General features: G+C 38.1%; 1 protein-coding gene and 1 long non-coding RNA gene across 5 annotated transcripts in view; one reads left to right on the top strand and one right to left on the bottom strand.

Moving 5' to 3' along the window:
* Positions 1–16,722, top strand: part of TENM2 (teneurin transmembrane protein 2) — an 865,315-nt gene that overhangs the window by 519,392 nt on the left and 329,201 nt on the right. The gene's annotated exons all lie outside the window — the stretch shown is intronic.
* Positions 9,978–16,722, bottom strand: part of LOC148126963 (uncharacterized) — a 50,174-nt gene continuing 43,429 nt past the window's right edge. The window contains exon 4 of the long non-coding RNA XR_015741766.1: positions 9,978–14,915. This is a non-coding gene — a long non-coding RNA (uncharacterized LOC148126963). The remainder of the gene's footprint in view (positions 14,916–16,722) is intronic.

Here is a 16,722-nt window from a genome sequence, read left to right as displayed (position 1 = left end):
GCTGGAAAAGATATACTATTCCTATAGAATTGTGATTATTTTTCTGTAGATGTCTAGTTTGGAAGGGGAAAGTAAAGATCACCAAAAATCCAAGAGCAGATAACCATCAGGAATGACATTCTTAGCCATGCCACTATCTACCTATCTAAGGAAAGAGTTAAACAGGTTGATCAGAAAATATCTTCATCATAATACAAATGGAAGATAACACCAGTGTCTCTTGCTTTCCAATATCAGTAACATGGTGTATGAGCTGAACTCTCTCTCATATTTTTGTTCGGGATTCAAACCAACTATCAGGATCTGAATTCATGAAACATAGTACATTAGGTGCGTATATAGCTTTAGGAGCTCTCCAGATGTTGAACCTGGTGTGTCATGGCACTACAGAAAGGGATATAAAGAATCTATCTTTAGTATGATAGTTATATTCCTAAGATTTCAGACCCGAAATATATTAATTTTATATTACATCATGCCTTTGTGTAACTGATTGTATACTACCTCCTGTATTCAAATGAATTAAAATACCATACAGGGTATACACTGTATAAAATGGAAAAATTTCTCCTGCCCCAAGGTCTGGAGGTTGTGAAAGTCAATCTTATCAACAAGGGCATGACTTTCAACTAATATAATGGGGTAATCTGCATATTTCCAATTGTTAGTGTTTCAGCCTCCAGTTTTGATTCCTGCTGTCATGTCTTCTAATATAACCAATGTGCAAGTTAAACTGATGTGAGGATAATAAGGATCCTTGTCTCACTCACATCTATAATCTGAGCACTCTGTTTCTCCAAAATCAATTCTTGTATTAGCTTTCTGTACTCTGTAAAAGTTTCTGGGAATAATCCAGTATCTTGCTATCCTCACTAGCCTTAATATTCTATTTTCTGCCATGACTTACACACTTAAAGGCCTGGCGATGGGCAATAAAGCTATCATAAAGCTCTTTCTTAAATTCCCCCACTCTCTTTAATATCCATATTTGATCCACTATTTTTTTTCCTGAGGCTTACCTGTTCAATAGTATTGTTCTCTTCATTTGTGGATCTGTTATTTTTCAGGTGAAACTTATGTGAAGAGTTAGTAGCATGGTTTCATGATTTGCATTGTTTTGCCTCATCATTTTCCAATATGGACACATGCAGTACATGACTCTTATCTGCTATTTCAGTTTTGTTCTATAATATATTGTTGATAAAGTGCTGTAAGCATTTTTCCCTCTGTAGTTTTATAAAGTTTAAATGCTAAATAAGTCCATTCCCTCTCACGCTTCACATTTCTGTGGAGATGGTTTCTTGAATATATTCTGCCTCTTTGAACATTTCTGCCATTTAAAATAAATCATAACTTTAAAAGGGTTTCTGTGAGAGATGGAGCTCATGGAGGGGACTACAGCGAAGAGACAGTTTCCTAGGAAGGAGGAAGCACATGCCAGAAAGGAAAGAAGGAGCAAGAGTAGGTCCTGCTGACAGTGGATAGGAGACAGAGGAAGAGAATGAGGATACCCATACCCTAGAATCTCCCAAGGTATTTCTGTGATCCTGAGTGTAGTAAGAGTTTAGTCTGTGTGTTATGTATAAGCAAATAAAGAACTGAACTTTGGCTGAATTGCCTTACATTGTGCTTAGCCTGAGCATTTTCATCTAAACTTTCCACCATCTTACAATGTCACCTCTCTACTAGATCTCCTACATAATTATTATTATGATTCATTGTACAGTCAACCAGATATTTAGACTAGATTTGGGGTTTTTATCCTCTTATAAAGGATCTGGAATGGAAGAATGGTGTTCCCTTTTTTTTAGGTCAAGTGTTTTTTTTAAAAATTATATATGAATATTTTGAATACAGTGCATTGTCCAGGCATACCATTTTACAAAAGAAAAGAAAAAAAGAAATAGTAACATATATACTGATAACAATAGTAATAGTACAATGAAATGTTTATGAAATGCCATGCAACAATTGCGCAGCCACATACATTACACAAACCAACAGGAGAATAAATGCACACATCGCAGAAAACAAGAATGCAGTCAGAAAAGAAAAGAAAATACTTCCTCTCTTTTCTAGCACCTTAAAGCCACAGGACATGAAATTAATTTTGAGGGAACCAAATTAATCTCCAATACTGAACACTTCAACAAGAGAATAATCAGGGAAGCCATCAAAATAGAGAAACACCTCCATAACATGAATAAACAGGATGATACCTCCTGCCTACCAGACATCTGGAAACTAGCCCTTATCAACAAATGAGTCCCAGCCACAAAAAACAACACCGTACCCAAAACAACACATGATGAGGGAGATGGTGGCACCAATCTCCCTCACCAGACTCAAAACCAAACCCATCCCATAGACGAAAGACAACCACCATCCAGAAACCAGACCATGGCTGCATCACCACCTGCCATACACCCCAACCCCCAAACTAAGCAAACTGACACATGCCATGAACATATAGCCAGACCTCAAACTTGGAGCCAAACCAAAACCCAGAACGTTACATCACAGCCATCTGCTCAGTATATCACATCACGGAACTCAGGAGGTTACACCACAAAACTTCAGGATGTTGCAGCACAGCCAACAACCCAGGAGATTACAACACAAGACCCAGGATGTCACAACAATAGAACTCAGAAGGTCATCACACAGCCCATTATCCAGGTCATTATAACACAGGAGGCTGATAGACACACAGCCAGCACCTCAGCCACACAGGTTATTATGAAAAAGCCAACCAATCTGCAAACATCAACTCCATCAACCAATCAAGAAATAACAATACAGCCAACCATCCCACTTACAACAGAGCTAGCACACCACACCTCCCCACCAGTATTTAGTATTTAGACGGTATTTAGTATTTAGACGGTAGCTCTGATCATGCTTTGCTCGCACAAGCACGAAGCCGAAAGCACCAGCCTGAATATGGCGAGTGGGACCTCACTGAAATGTCGCCAAGATACTCTCAATCTTGAGACTTCCGGTGGCAAGGCAAGGACAAACAGAGGTGCGGAAGCCTGTCTGTGGTTTCAGTTAATCTCTTTTTGCGGTTGGCGCGATCCTTTGAGGGTGCATGAGTCCCAGAGAGATTCGTGCTGGCGTGGGGCAGACTTGGGTTGCAGTGTGGGGAAGGCAACCCCCCTACAGTGAAGAGGAGCCTTCCAGAGCCCAACGAGCAAGAAACAGGCCCCTATCAATGGCAGCTCTGAAGCCCGGACTGCCACTGATGTAAAGAAGTGAGTGAGTGACAGTTTGTGAGATCATTGGGGAAGAGTGTGGCAGAGAAAATTAGCGGCGAAGAGGAGGATTGAAAATTAGCGGCGAAGAGGAGACTTTTATAAGGCTGTTACAAGTGTCTGTCTGGAGCCTGAAAAGAAAGCAGCCAAAAAGCGGAAGCAAGGCAAGTGAAAGTGAAAGGGCTTGGCAGACAGAAGAGAGAGAGGACAATAACGAGTAAAAAGGGAAGTTTACAAGGTTGGGAGACTAACGTCTGGAAGGTGCCTGGAAGTTGTGGAGGATTTGGACTATCTCATTTGATTTTTATTCTGATAGACTTTATTGAAGCGGAGATGGGAAGATCGAAGCTGACAGAACAGAGACAGTGTGGCACCACAGGTGATACTTAGAAACCCTGAAGTTATTGTAACAATATAACTGATATAAACCACTTAACAGCCCTTAGGGAGCATACTGATCTAATTGAGGGGGTGGTTCCATCTGAAGAAAATCAGGAAAATTGAACGTAGGAACGCTAAGACAAAAAGTAAAAGTGGAAGCTTCCGAATGTGTGGAGATACCGTGTAATTGCAGTCACTACTCAGCATTTTTTACCTCCCCACTTCTGGTGCGTTTGGAGTGAAAGCTCTTAAACTTAGAGACGGAAAGCTAAACACTTACTTCAAAATTCCTTTTTCCCCCCTTTTTACTCCCCTTTTTCTGTATACATTTGCTCAATTTTTTTTTCTTCTTTTTCCCTCAGCATCTGGTGCTATGATGAACTATCTCTCCTTCTTTATTCTCTATTTAAAATGATTAAAAATATGCATACTGGGGAAAGGAAAATTAATTGTTAAATAATTGAATTAATTGATTTAATTGATTTATTAATAATAGTGATAGTTATACTTTGATTAGATATATAGGGAAAACAGTAAGAACATTAAGTATTATTTAATTAATAAGTATAGGATTTTATGTATTAATATTATAATTTAGTGTGTGACCACAATTAATCTACTTGGGGATGAATGTAATACTGTTTGTGTTTAAGAATATTTAAAATAAGGTTAGATAAATACACATATTTAAATATAGTTGGATTTGGATATAATATATATATTTGGCCCAACCAAAATCCAAGACAGAGAACAAGAAAACGGCAATGTCCTCCTCCCATATATAAAAGGCACTACAGACAAAATTAGCAAGATCCTCCAAAAACACAACATCAAAACAGCATTCTGCACAAACAGAAAAATATCCACCATCCTAAGAAACCCCAAAGACAAAATCGAATTAGAAAACCAAGGAGTATACGAAATCCCCTGCACTGCCTGCCCTACCACATACATTGGACAAACTAACAGAAGAATAAGTGCACGCATTGAAGAACATAAGAACTCAATCAAAAAAGAAGAAACGACCTCTTCCCTGGTCCAACACCTCAAAGCCACAGGACATGAAATTGATTTTAAAAATACCAGAACCATCGCCAAAACCGAACACTTCAACAGCAGAATAATCAGAGAAGCCATAGAGATAGAAAAACGCCCACACAGCATGAACAAACGAGATGACACCTCCCGCCTTCCAGCCATTTGGAAACCCGCCCTCATGAACAGACGAGTACCTAACACGAAGAAGGACACCAGACCCACACCCATGAGAGCCACACAAGATGCCACCACCACACTTCCATGTAGAAAACAGACTCACACCCACTCAGAAAATGAGACACGACCATGGACCAGAAGCTGCGCTGCAGCTGCATCACTACCCACTTCAAACCCCTCCGAGCCATACATGAAGCAAACCGACACCCACTATGAAGATGCAGCACGACCACGAACTCGAAGCCAAACAGCAAGATCACAACTCACCAGCTCAAATCCCCCAGCAACTAAGACTAACCTGAGCACAACCAAGCCCCCACCTGAACAGAACACGCCTCCAACCAATCAGAACACGGCTAACCCCCCAACCAATCAGAACACAGCCAAACCCCTACCAATGAGAACACACCCCCACCCAATCAGAACACAGCCAAACCCCACCCAATCAAGTCCCACCCCCACTGGCAGTTAAAAGGAGGAAGCAGCTGCAATCTCACATTACTCTGAGAAGCACAGAGCCGGAGACAGAAGCCTGAAGATGATGAATGAGACTTCATCGAAACGTTGCCTAGATACTTGAATCTTACGCGGGAGAAAACCCGAACAACCAAAGATCCACATATATATATATATATATATATATATATATATATATATATATATATATATATATAAATTACATGAAGTTATGTATAGAGGCTGAGCATAGACCTTACAAAATTATATATGTGATTTAGAATTTGGATTTAAAATAATACAGTGATAATATTTTTATATATAAGTACTTATACTCCAGTAACCAGTTAAGAGCACAGCTATCCAGCAGATAGATAGATTAAGTAATTAGATACCGGTCAATCCTAATATAGAGATTCTATCACTGAATGTTATTTTGGGATAATATAATTAATATAGTACAACAACAGAAACAAATCTTAAAAGAAATGACTTCCACAACTACTACAGCTCTGAAAACTGGAAGAAAGGTCACCCCGACATTAACAACTACGTTGGCAACAGCTTCGCCCATGGCACAAAAAACCATAGAAGAAACATTACCAGTGGAGAAACAAGCTAACATCTCGAATGCCAACATCCAATCAATTTTTCTGACTTTACAGGAATCGATGACGAAGCTGCAAGAAACAATGATGAAAAACCATAACAAGACAAGAGCAGATATCAATTAACTAAAAGAGGAGATGGGGAAATTAAAAGCAGAAATGAAAGCGGACATCTCCAAAGTAGAGGACAAAGTTGGATTATTACAGCAGGCCTTGGAGAAAAATGAAGCAACAATAAAAGAGGTAGAGAAAAGGACTGAACGAACCGAAAGGAAATTAGAAAGTGTAGATGAAGAATTAAAGAATGTGAGTAAAGAAATGGAGGACTTACTGGTCTACCTAGAGATGGACAAGGCTGCTACATACTTGAGATTCCAAAATGTAGTGGAATCCAAAGAAGAAGACCTGGAACAACTAATGGTGGGAATACTGGCTGGACTATTGGAAAAGGATAAAGATGACATCTTAAGGGAGTTTGATGAAGTTTACAGCATTAGCACTAATTATGCGAGACGCCACAAATGCCCAAGAGGAGTCCATATACAATTTGTGAGAAGGAGTGTCCAGGATATCATATATTCTTTAGGGGGCCGCACAGCCCTCCATGTGCTCACCAGAAGTAGCCTGACTGCCATTAGGTACCGAGATGAGATCCTCAGACCCCTTGTGAGACCATATGCTGGTACAGTTGGCCCTGGGTTCCTCCTAATGCACGACAATGCTAGACCTCATGTGGCTGGAGTGTGTCAGCCATTCCTGCAAGACAAAGGCATTGATGTTATGGACTGGCCCAACCGTTCCCCAAACTTGAATCCAATTGAGCACATCTAGGACATCATGTCTTGCTCCATCCACCAATGCCACGTTGTACCACAGACTGTCCAGGAGTTGGGTAATGGTGTGGGAGGAGATCCCTCAGGAGACCATCTGCCACCTCATCAGGAGCATGCCCAGGCATTGTAGGGAGGTCATATAGGCATGTGGAGGCCACACACACTACTAAGTTTGACTTGTTTTCAGGACATTACATCAAAGTTGGATCAGCTTGTAGTGTTTTTTTTCCACTTTAATTTTGAGTGTAACTCCAAATCCAGGCCTCCATGGGTTGCTAAATTTGATTTCCATTGATAATTTTTGTGTGATTTTGTTGTAAGCACATTCAACTATGTAATGAACAAGAATAACAAGAATATTTCATTCATTCAGATCTAGGATATCTTTTTTTGTGTTCCCTTTATTTTTTTGAGCAGTGTGTGTGTGTGTGTGTGCACGCGCGCGCACGCACACACACACTATATATATAGTGTGACAACCAGTTGAAGGAGTTCTAGTACTTCCTTGGACATGAAAGCTAGCTGGGTGACTTTAAGAATGTCATTCTCTTTCAGCCCACCTTACAGGGTTATTATTGTGGGAAATAGGCAGAAAAGCGTTAGGTATTTTCACTGTCTTGAATTAACTAAGTATATGTACAAAGAAGAGGGACAAAAATATTATAATATTTAACTTTTTGTTTCACTTCATAAATATTTATAATATGTGGTTGAAGACAAATCATATAAATTTATTTCCTTTCCAATCATTCAGAGTTGCCACAGATCTAGTGAATTAGGCCATAAACAGATTGATCAGCTTTCAAATAGAATAATTCCACATGTTTTGTTTTTCTGAATTATAAATAGCTCACTTTCTTTTGGTTCCAATTTCATAATAATGGATGAAAATATTCCATATTATTAATATAAACTAGAAGTTTGGACAAATGTTATTTATTTTTATTTATTATAGCTTTTCTGTTATGTTTTATCATTCAGATCCAAAAACAGCATACAGATAATTTTAAAAAGTAAGCTTTCGCTTATTATCAGTAATTTAAGAACAATTAAAAAACATTCCACTAAGCCCTAAAAAGCATTTTTACTTTTTAAGATAGTATGAGACAATAAAAAGATATGCAACAAAGACAAAGCAACTGTAGTAAGTTGTAGGGGAGAGGGAACATGGTTAACAGGTAAGTCTTAAGGTAGTTCTGGAAGCTGAGCAGGCTTAGTGCTAACTATGATTAAATAATTGTGTGACAACTTTTGGGGAAGCTGTGAGAGTGTCATCCAAGTCTCTGGAAGTTCACATGCAACTCTGGGCCTATGAACGGTTTCTGCTTTTCTGCTTCTTTTATTACTGCAGCTCAACGGTTTTTTTTCCTGGCAAATGATCAGAAACTTGGGATTCTTTTCATATCTTTTCTTCAACAGTGGTTTTATTGGATACCTGAAAAGAAAAAAGAGCATTCACCTACCTCTATTATGTTCAAGTCCAATATTTCGGAAATCCTTCTTCCGCTCCAAGCTCAGCTAATCACCATTGTTAACAAGGACACTGAAGAAATAGTTTTATAACTTCTGCATTCCCCGTAAAAGCTATTTAAACAGCTTATAGCTGCTTAAAGACATCTTGGGTTACACTTTGATTTTCATCCATATAAAAGCTGGTGCTTGGAATTGATATTGGTATAATTAGAAATAAGTTGATTCCACCAGCAAATGGCTGGATTTTTATGAGTCTGCACTGAATAGGATGGAGACAAAAACAGGACGAGATCCATTTATAAAATTGAGATGAGATTGACCTTGTTGAAGTGCCCTTGCTCAGAGTTTTTCTACAGGATAAATAGCAAGCATTTGGCCATGCTCACCTGTCAGAAAGAATGCATAGACATCACAGATATCTCCCCCAGGGGCACTTATTCTCAGATGCTAATGCAGAATGAGCAGAAAGAGGATAGGGAGGCTGGAGAGATGGGATGGTTTTTGAGCATTATGATAAATATACTGATAGGGTAAGCAAAGCTTTGGAGTACACAAGCTCCTGCCTTTTTCTTTTTTTAAGGAAGAGATTTGTCAACATAATTGTGCTAATCTGTAATCTCCATTATTGAGCAATTAGCCTTGCTGTTTGGATTGCTTTGCCCGCACATTTATGCATAAGACTGTGTGCTAGTGTATGCATGCCCTCAACATATTGGGCTGTTTCAGTCATGTGTAATTTCTATTTCTTGCTTTTGTCTTGAGGCCTCTCGTATTACATTTAGATTGTATCCTTTATCATCCCAAATTGACATTTATGCTTTTACTTCTATTGTTTGCCTAGCTCCTCTCTGGTGTGGATCAACAATTTGTTTGAATCTGTGTCACTTCTCTTATCTTCCCCAACACAGAGATGCACTCATTTTGCACTACCATCTGCCTCCAGAGGTTATGTTAGCAACAGTGCAGAATTTCCCCCCACATTCCTCCCGCTCACCCCCACACCCCAATCGAAAATGCTCGTGAATGTTAATTGCTTATCCAGTTGGTTTATAAGACTGCAGAGATGACTGAGCACACAAAAACAGTTTTGACAGAAGTAATGGAATGCTACTGCCTGCAAATAAATAAATCTGATTTCCATAAAAGAAAATTGTGGCTATGGAGAGGAAGTCATAGAATGCAGAAAAATATAATTTAAAGATGAGCTATTCACTGTTCTTGGAAAGCACAGGCTTGGCTTAGATGAATACAGTAGAGTTCTTCCCCTAGCAATAAAGAACTCTTTTATTAGCTCTGATATTTAGTTGAAAGAGTGTTGTTTGTTTTTCTTCTTCTTTCCTAAATGCCTTTTTTTTTAAAGTAAATGGAAGATAAATATAGACTAAATACAAGAGACTTATATTTGGGAAAGAAAACTGGTGCAATTTCTGAAGTTAATCTCTCTATGTGTGCTATCTGTTTAGTGTTTTTTTCTTCCTCTAGTAGTAGCTTGCTTTATTTTCTGTTTTCATAGTCAAATGTAAGCACTGTGGTTAAACTCTTCTGTTTTAAAACCAATGACTCAGGAAATAAATAACCAATCATATCTCCTACTGAAAGATTACACATTTTCTCATATACTTGAGAGTCATCTTCTGGAAACAGTGTTTTTTCCTGCCTTGATAAGGGAAGGGTTTCTTCCAATCCTCCTCCCCAATCTGGAACATTATTGATATATTTTGTCTTGCTAGTGAATTTAATGGCAGAAGTTTGTAAGTGTTTAGAGGAGTTTATTCTTTGAAAATGCATAACATGGTGAGCCATGAAAACAAGAACTTACTATTCTAAACCACAGAAAAAAAGTTGAATTCATCTTCAAAACTCTTCAGATTTTAGAAACATTAAATATAAAATAAAATGGATAATTTCACTGTTCATTTTTCAACTTGATAGAAGCTGTCTAGTGGGATTTCTTAGAGTATTACCAAATCTGAGCTTCAGTCCACTCAATCCATTCAACCCTTCTGAATTCAGAATGGGTGTTGAACTAGGATCAGATGGATTCAGGTTCAAAACTCTCTGAGTGACCTTAGAAGAGTCTTTCTCTCTCTCAGCTCACCTTATTTCTTAGAATTGCTGCTATAGGGATATCATGGAAATCCCCATATAAGCTACCTTGAGCTCTTGTGTGAAAGTCAGAATCTTTAAAATTGCTGTATTTTTTTCCCATGTTTCTGATATGACAGGAAATAAGGAATTCCTTTATGGCCAACGCTTCTAGTTTCCAATTACAATATTGTGTTAATGGTAAGAAGGACTTTGGAATAATATATTGTGGGACTATCCCACTGCTCTTCATTATGCTGTATAGGAACAGTAATGTTAAGGTATTATGGTGAACACATGATAGGAACATCAGGTGATGGCTTGAAAAATACTGCAAGTTCAACCCTTTCTAAAGCTAAGCTGAAAAAATCACCCAAAGTGAAGAAAGCCTGCATAACACTCAGCTACAGGAAGTCCTCAACTTACAACCACAATGGAGCCCAAAATTTCTGTTGCTAAGTAAGATAGTGAAGTGAGTTGTACTCCATTTTATGATCTCTTTTGTCACAATTGTTAAGTGAATCACTATGGTTGTTAAGGGAATCATGCAGATGTTAAAATGAAACTGTCTTCCCCATTGACTTTGCACATATGACCCTCCAGGACAGTGCAACTGTAATAAATGCATCCCAATTGTCATGTGCCTGAAATGTGATCATGTGACATGCAATGGTCATAATTGTGAAAAATGGTCATAAGTCACTTTTTTCAGTGTTGTGGAATGTTTGCTAAATGAATGGTTATAAGTCAAGACCACCTGCTCTGTTTTTTTTAGGAGGAATTCAATACTGTTCCAAACTAGACTGAAGAACCTTTTACTCAAAGTGCTTTCATGTTGTCAGGATTATGTTATCAAGAGCATTGTTCACTATAGTTTGACTCAGATAGCAAAGAGAACTCTAATTCTCTGAATGCATTTTCCTGCTGGGTCTCCTTCCATAAAAGCCCCTGGGGCCTGTAAATAAGGATGGAATTTATTGCATTACCATACCTCTCATTCAAATTACATGGAATTGTTTTAGGGAGATTTCATAATCCCTATTGTCAAATGTCAACAAGGTAATTTTAATGTCAGTGCTAGGCTTGAAATGATCTCAGATTGTGTCAAGATCTTCCATTTTATTTAAAGGTGCTAACCACTCAAACAACCTGGCCGTGATGTGATTTCTAAGAAAAATGGGGGAAGAGGGAACACACAACAGTATCATGGCATCTGGCATCACCTCATCTTGTACAGAATCATTTCCTAGATACACAACCTCTAATATGGAAGGCAAGTGATAGGCATTAGCAGAAGGAGGGCAAGTAATAAAATGTGTGCATCAAATGCAAAACGGCTTTTTTTCTATCATTACCATTTGATTGGATATTTATGACATACATAGATACCATGTTTCCTCAAAAATACAACCTATTCAGAAAGTAAGTCCTAGCTTGATTTTTACACATGTGCCCAATATAAGCCCTACCCCCCCAGAAATAAGCCTGCCCACTCCAGGGTGCACAGGTAAAAGTTAAGCCAGGATGGGGATGCGGGGGGGATGGAGCTGCCCTACTATTACCTTTCGGATAGTTGCAGCCAGGCCTTGCACATCTCGACTCATTTCTTCTGCAGCCAGCAAAGCTCTCCTGAAGGTCTCTTTAGCTGATAACAGAGTTCTGGATTGATCCAGAGCTCTGTTATCAGCTACAGAGGCCATTTCTAAAGGCCTTTCCTGAAGGCCTATGTAGCCGATAACAGTTATCGGCTGCAGAGGTCTTTAGGAAAGCCTTGCTAACTGCAGAAGAAATGAGCCAAGGTGTGCAAGGCCTAGCTGCATCTATCTGAAGCTGAAGAAGTTCCTGAAGGCCTTTGACAGCAAAAAGGAGGCCGAGGGCAACACGCGCAAGTGAGGTGATTCAGTGGACTACATTCCACACCCCAAATTTAGACCTAATGCCTTTTTGGGTGGCAAAAAAATATAAAACAGGGTCTTATTTTCAAGGAAACACAATAGATGTTCAGTTATTGCTTTCATTATCACTGTTTGCATTCTTGGTACAAAGAATGAGATACAATGGTTATCATCCCTAAGTAGTTCTCACACAATGTTGGTAGGAAAGAAAGTGTCCCAAGTTTATCTACATGTTAATATTGGCATTCAGATTATTCTGGTCACTCTTCCTGGTCTACACCAAAGGGTTTAGTAGGGGCGTTGCATTGCACAGTACTCTGAGCAGATTCTATTAGCCACCAAATTATGTGTGGCTGAGTGAATCTAGGATTGCCGGCATAATGCTCACATTATGCGGTTCCTTTCATTACTTCTCCTCAGTCTGCTCCTTGGCCAGAAGGGAAATGGGGAGAGTCATGCTGTGATCATGAACCATAGATTGCTTTTACTTCTTTTCCAGTGCCTTCCTCTCTCTCTCTCTCTCTCTCTCCCCTCCCCCAACCTTTTTCTCTTCTGATCAGACTGAAGAAAAAAAATCAACCTAGAAAGCATTGAACAAAGCACTTATGCATTTCCCATTGTTAAAAGAGGAGAATAATAGTCATAATCTTCTGAGCAAATGCCTTAACTTCTCCCCCACCACCACCCAACACAACACACTCCACAAAAGCTTACTGTGGTTTACTTTGTATGTCCATTCCCTCAGAATAATTTTGAAGGCAAAACTGCTGTTAGATATCTTATTTAACTTTGATTATTTGCTTTTATTATTTTATTTCTTTGAAAGATGACTAACATAAATTTATCTGAAAAAGAAACTAAAAATGCAATCTATGGAAGCAAATGCATTTTCATGTACATAAGACAAATGAGTCTTAGCACAGTTACATATTTTTTTGCAATATTCTTTGTTTCAGTGTGACTCTTTTCTATATCAGTACAGGTAGTCCTCGACTTACAACAGTTCATCTAATGACCGCTCAGAACTTCAAAGGCACTGAAAAAATGTGATTTATAACCAATTTTCACACTTACAACTGTGGCAGCATCCCCATGGCTTGGCAACTGACTCTTATTTATAATAGTTGCAGTGTCCTGGGGTCATGTGATCACCTTTTGCAAACTTCTGAGAAGCAAAGTCAATAAAGAAGCCAGATTAACTTAACAACTACAGTGATTCATTTAACAACTGGGGCAAGGGAGGTCGTAAAAAGGGGGAAATTCACATAACAAATGTCTCACTTAGGAACAAAAATTTTGGGCTCAGTTGTGGTCATAAGTCAAAGACTACTGCAGTAGCAACAAGAAACATTATAATGCCAGCCTTGGATATAGTAATGTATTATTATTATTAGCAACCATAAGTCTTTAGCAATATTAGAAGCAAGAAATATTGTATGATATGAGGGATGGTAGGATTGGAATTATATAATGGGTCACTAAGATTTCTAAATGGAAGGAACTGGTTCTAATCCAACTTTGTGACAGAAAAGGCATAGGAACTGCCAGAACTAGTGAGAAAAGATTTATGAAACTTTCCTTTGATTGCTTAAAGCTCTGTTCTGTAGAGAGATAAGACTGCTGCCCCTCAGACAGGCATATGAGTGAACAGTTCTGCATTGCCTTTCTGTCCTCTTCATGCTCTGGTTCTCAGGATAGCACTGTTATCTCTGGAGAAAATACAGCTCAAAGCATTACAGATGTCTAGTACAAGTGGAAGCCATATTGATGGTTATTGCTTTTAAAAAGAAGCAAGCTCAGATCAGTTCAGTGAGTCTGCAGGAGATAGCAAGGGTTTATTTTCCAGGAACTGTTGAAAACACTTGGTATCTACTGCTGGTTCATTTTGTTCTGATTCTAAAAGTCATTGATGTATAAATATATAATTATGTATGTAGAAAGCTAATTAAAGATTGGAAACATTTTTCTTTTCAAAAGAATTGCAGGCTTGTTATAATATAGCTTCTCCTTCTCCTTTTTTCCTTTTTTTAAATTAATGCCACCTTTCCATTTAGTTAGAGGCAATATATTTGCTTTATTTGAATGACACAAATTATTTTCCCATTGCACCACTGATGTAAATTACATTATGATGCAGATGCTGTAATTGATGGAGGAAATTATCTAGTGAGCTGAGTTTCTAGTTTGGTAACAGTTTCCAATTAAAGCACCAGACTAGAAACTAGGACACTATGAAGTGTAGACCTGCTTTGGACACAAAACCAGCTGCATGACCTTGGGTCAATCGCTTTCTCTCAGCCTTAGGAAATAAGGAATGGCAACCACTTCTGAAAACCTTATCAAAAACACTGCAGAGACTTGTCTAGGCTATTTCCAAGAAGCAACACTGAATTGAAAGGGGGGAGTAGAAGGATTTAGATTTCCAGTGAAAAGATAATTTTGAACTTATAACCATTTGTTCAGAAACTGACTGAAGTGATGACAGATCTGAATGAAGGTACATACTACCTGTGTCTCACATTACAGTTCTTGCAGTGCTCTTGCAGTCACATGATCAAAATTTAGAAACTTGGCAGCCCACCTGCACCTAGGACTGCAACAGGAATTACCAGGATTGTGGTCACCAAGCAATGTAGTCATGTGATGTCTCACTTTGGTTATATCACTTAGCAACCAAAATTCCAGTTGTATTTGTGGTTCTAAGTTGAGGATTATCTGTAGAGATGGAAGAAAAGTGATAGGATTACTTATCTTGAAATAGATACCGCTCTGCAAGACAATTCTGTATGTGCACTGGATAACTCTAAATGAGAAAAAAAGAATGTTTGAATTATTTGCAACTTGTATTGAATATAAACAAAGAGAAAAAGCATTTAAAATAAAGTTATTTTAATCAATGTGAACAATAAACAGAGCAACTGTGTCAGCAACATGCAATCAACATTTTCAACTTCATGTCACTGAACATTTTAAACGAACAGTCTTTTTGTTGTGGTCTTAGCTATTTCTTCTTTAATCTTCCTCTGCCCATCTCTTCTATATTTTAAATGTTTTCTCTTAGGCATAAATCAATGCAGATAGTAGAAATCTGTGCATGCTTACTGAGGAATAAATTGTGTCCATTCCCATATAAGCATGCATAGGTCAGCAATTTTAACTGATTAACAGTGGCATGATTTCTTGACCATTAATCAGGCCTGCTACCTTAAACATTTTATAATTTGCTTGATTAATCAGATAAGGGGACTTATTGATTGTTGAATAATGTCTAAACAACTACTCATATTTGCCAAGACATACATTGAATCAGGAAACTGTTTGTGGAATGTCTTACCATCTGCCCTCTCAAACTGAGTAGTTCAGTGTGAATTTCAAAGGAGCTTCTGATTCATGTTGAATCAGAAAAAAAGACACAGATAAATGGCTTCTCATTTACCATATTCTAGGAATTGCTGCTGTGGCTTTACCCAATGTTTTAGCAGAAACAGCAAGAGCTGTAAGAGCATAGTGGTGTCTGTGGAAGTAATTCTTTGATGAATAAGGGATTTATCTAAAGGTGAAGGAAGTTGCTACACAGTGTTAGCATACTGCTCAGTGTGAATGGTTATAAACATGTCTCTAGTGTCATGTCCTTTATTTGGAATGAAGCCTGTTTAGAACACACATGGTTGGATGAAATAAATGGAAAAGAGTTATTTCTTGATTTAATTATGCTGGATAAGCTGTTAGCCTTTAACCTTTAGGTCTGGTAGGCAACAGAATAAAAAATAAATAAAGTTCATCACTCTAACTTTGCCCCCCACCCAAAAAAAAAAAAATTAGAAAGCATGCCAGGTATGCATAATAGATAGCAACCCAGTGAATATTTATGACAAGTTGCAGAAAGACAAAGAAGAGAGAGAATGAGGGGTGAAGCTTTCCAAAATCAGTTCTGACTTTCAATAAAAGAAAGAAGGGAAAACAAATGCAGTTGGATTGAAAAAAAGCAAGGAAACAGAGTAAGAGATCAGAACAGAAAATAATATTTCCATATTGTTTGGCCCAGAACCAAAGGACTGAGCAATTAGATAAGATCATAAGAACCCATATGAAAATTGAGAAATTCAGGAAAATCAGGTATATTGAGGCAGATGTAGACTTGGGTCAAGAGAATGAAACACTTCTGAAAAGACCTATCTCTCTGAGAGAAAGAGACAAAGCAATATATGCTTACTTAATCAAAGAATAAAGTATACTGTTGTCTTTTACTATATAGGATCATCAGTAATCTGTTCAGTGGTTACTCCTCTACAATAAACTTTATTATATTAAAAGGAAGAGGCTTGTGCATTGTAACTGAACTTCAGTTTAGCTTATCTTCTCAAGGCACAAATGGAAGCTTTGGGGTAAATAAGTATTGTTCACAAAACCCTACAGAAATTCACAAAACCCTACAGATTTCTATTCTCATGGCAGTAGTGGAGAGATTTAGAGGTTTCAATCTTTGTGCTTTAGCAGCTGTACAGTGGTTTGCTTTAACCAC

Source organism: Pseudonaja textilis, chromosome 2 (assembly GCF_049901715.1).
Source record: "Pseudonaja textilis isolate UNSWEBS1 chromosome 2, rPseTex1.2, whole genome shotgun sequence".
NCBI classification, from domain to species: Eukaryota; Metazoa; Chordata; class Lepidosauria; order Squamata; family Elapidae; genus Pseudonaja; species Pseudonaja textilis.
The sequence above is the reverse complement of the archived record's forward strand: the minus strand, read 5'-3'. Positions and strand labels throughout refer to the sequence as shown.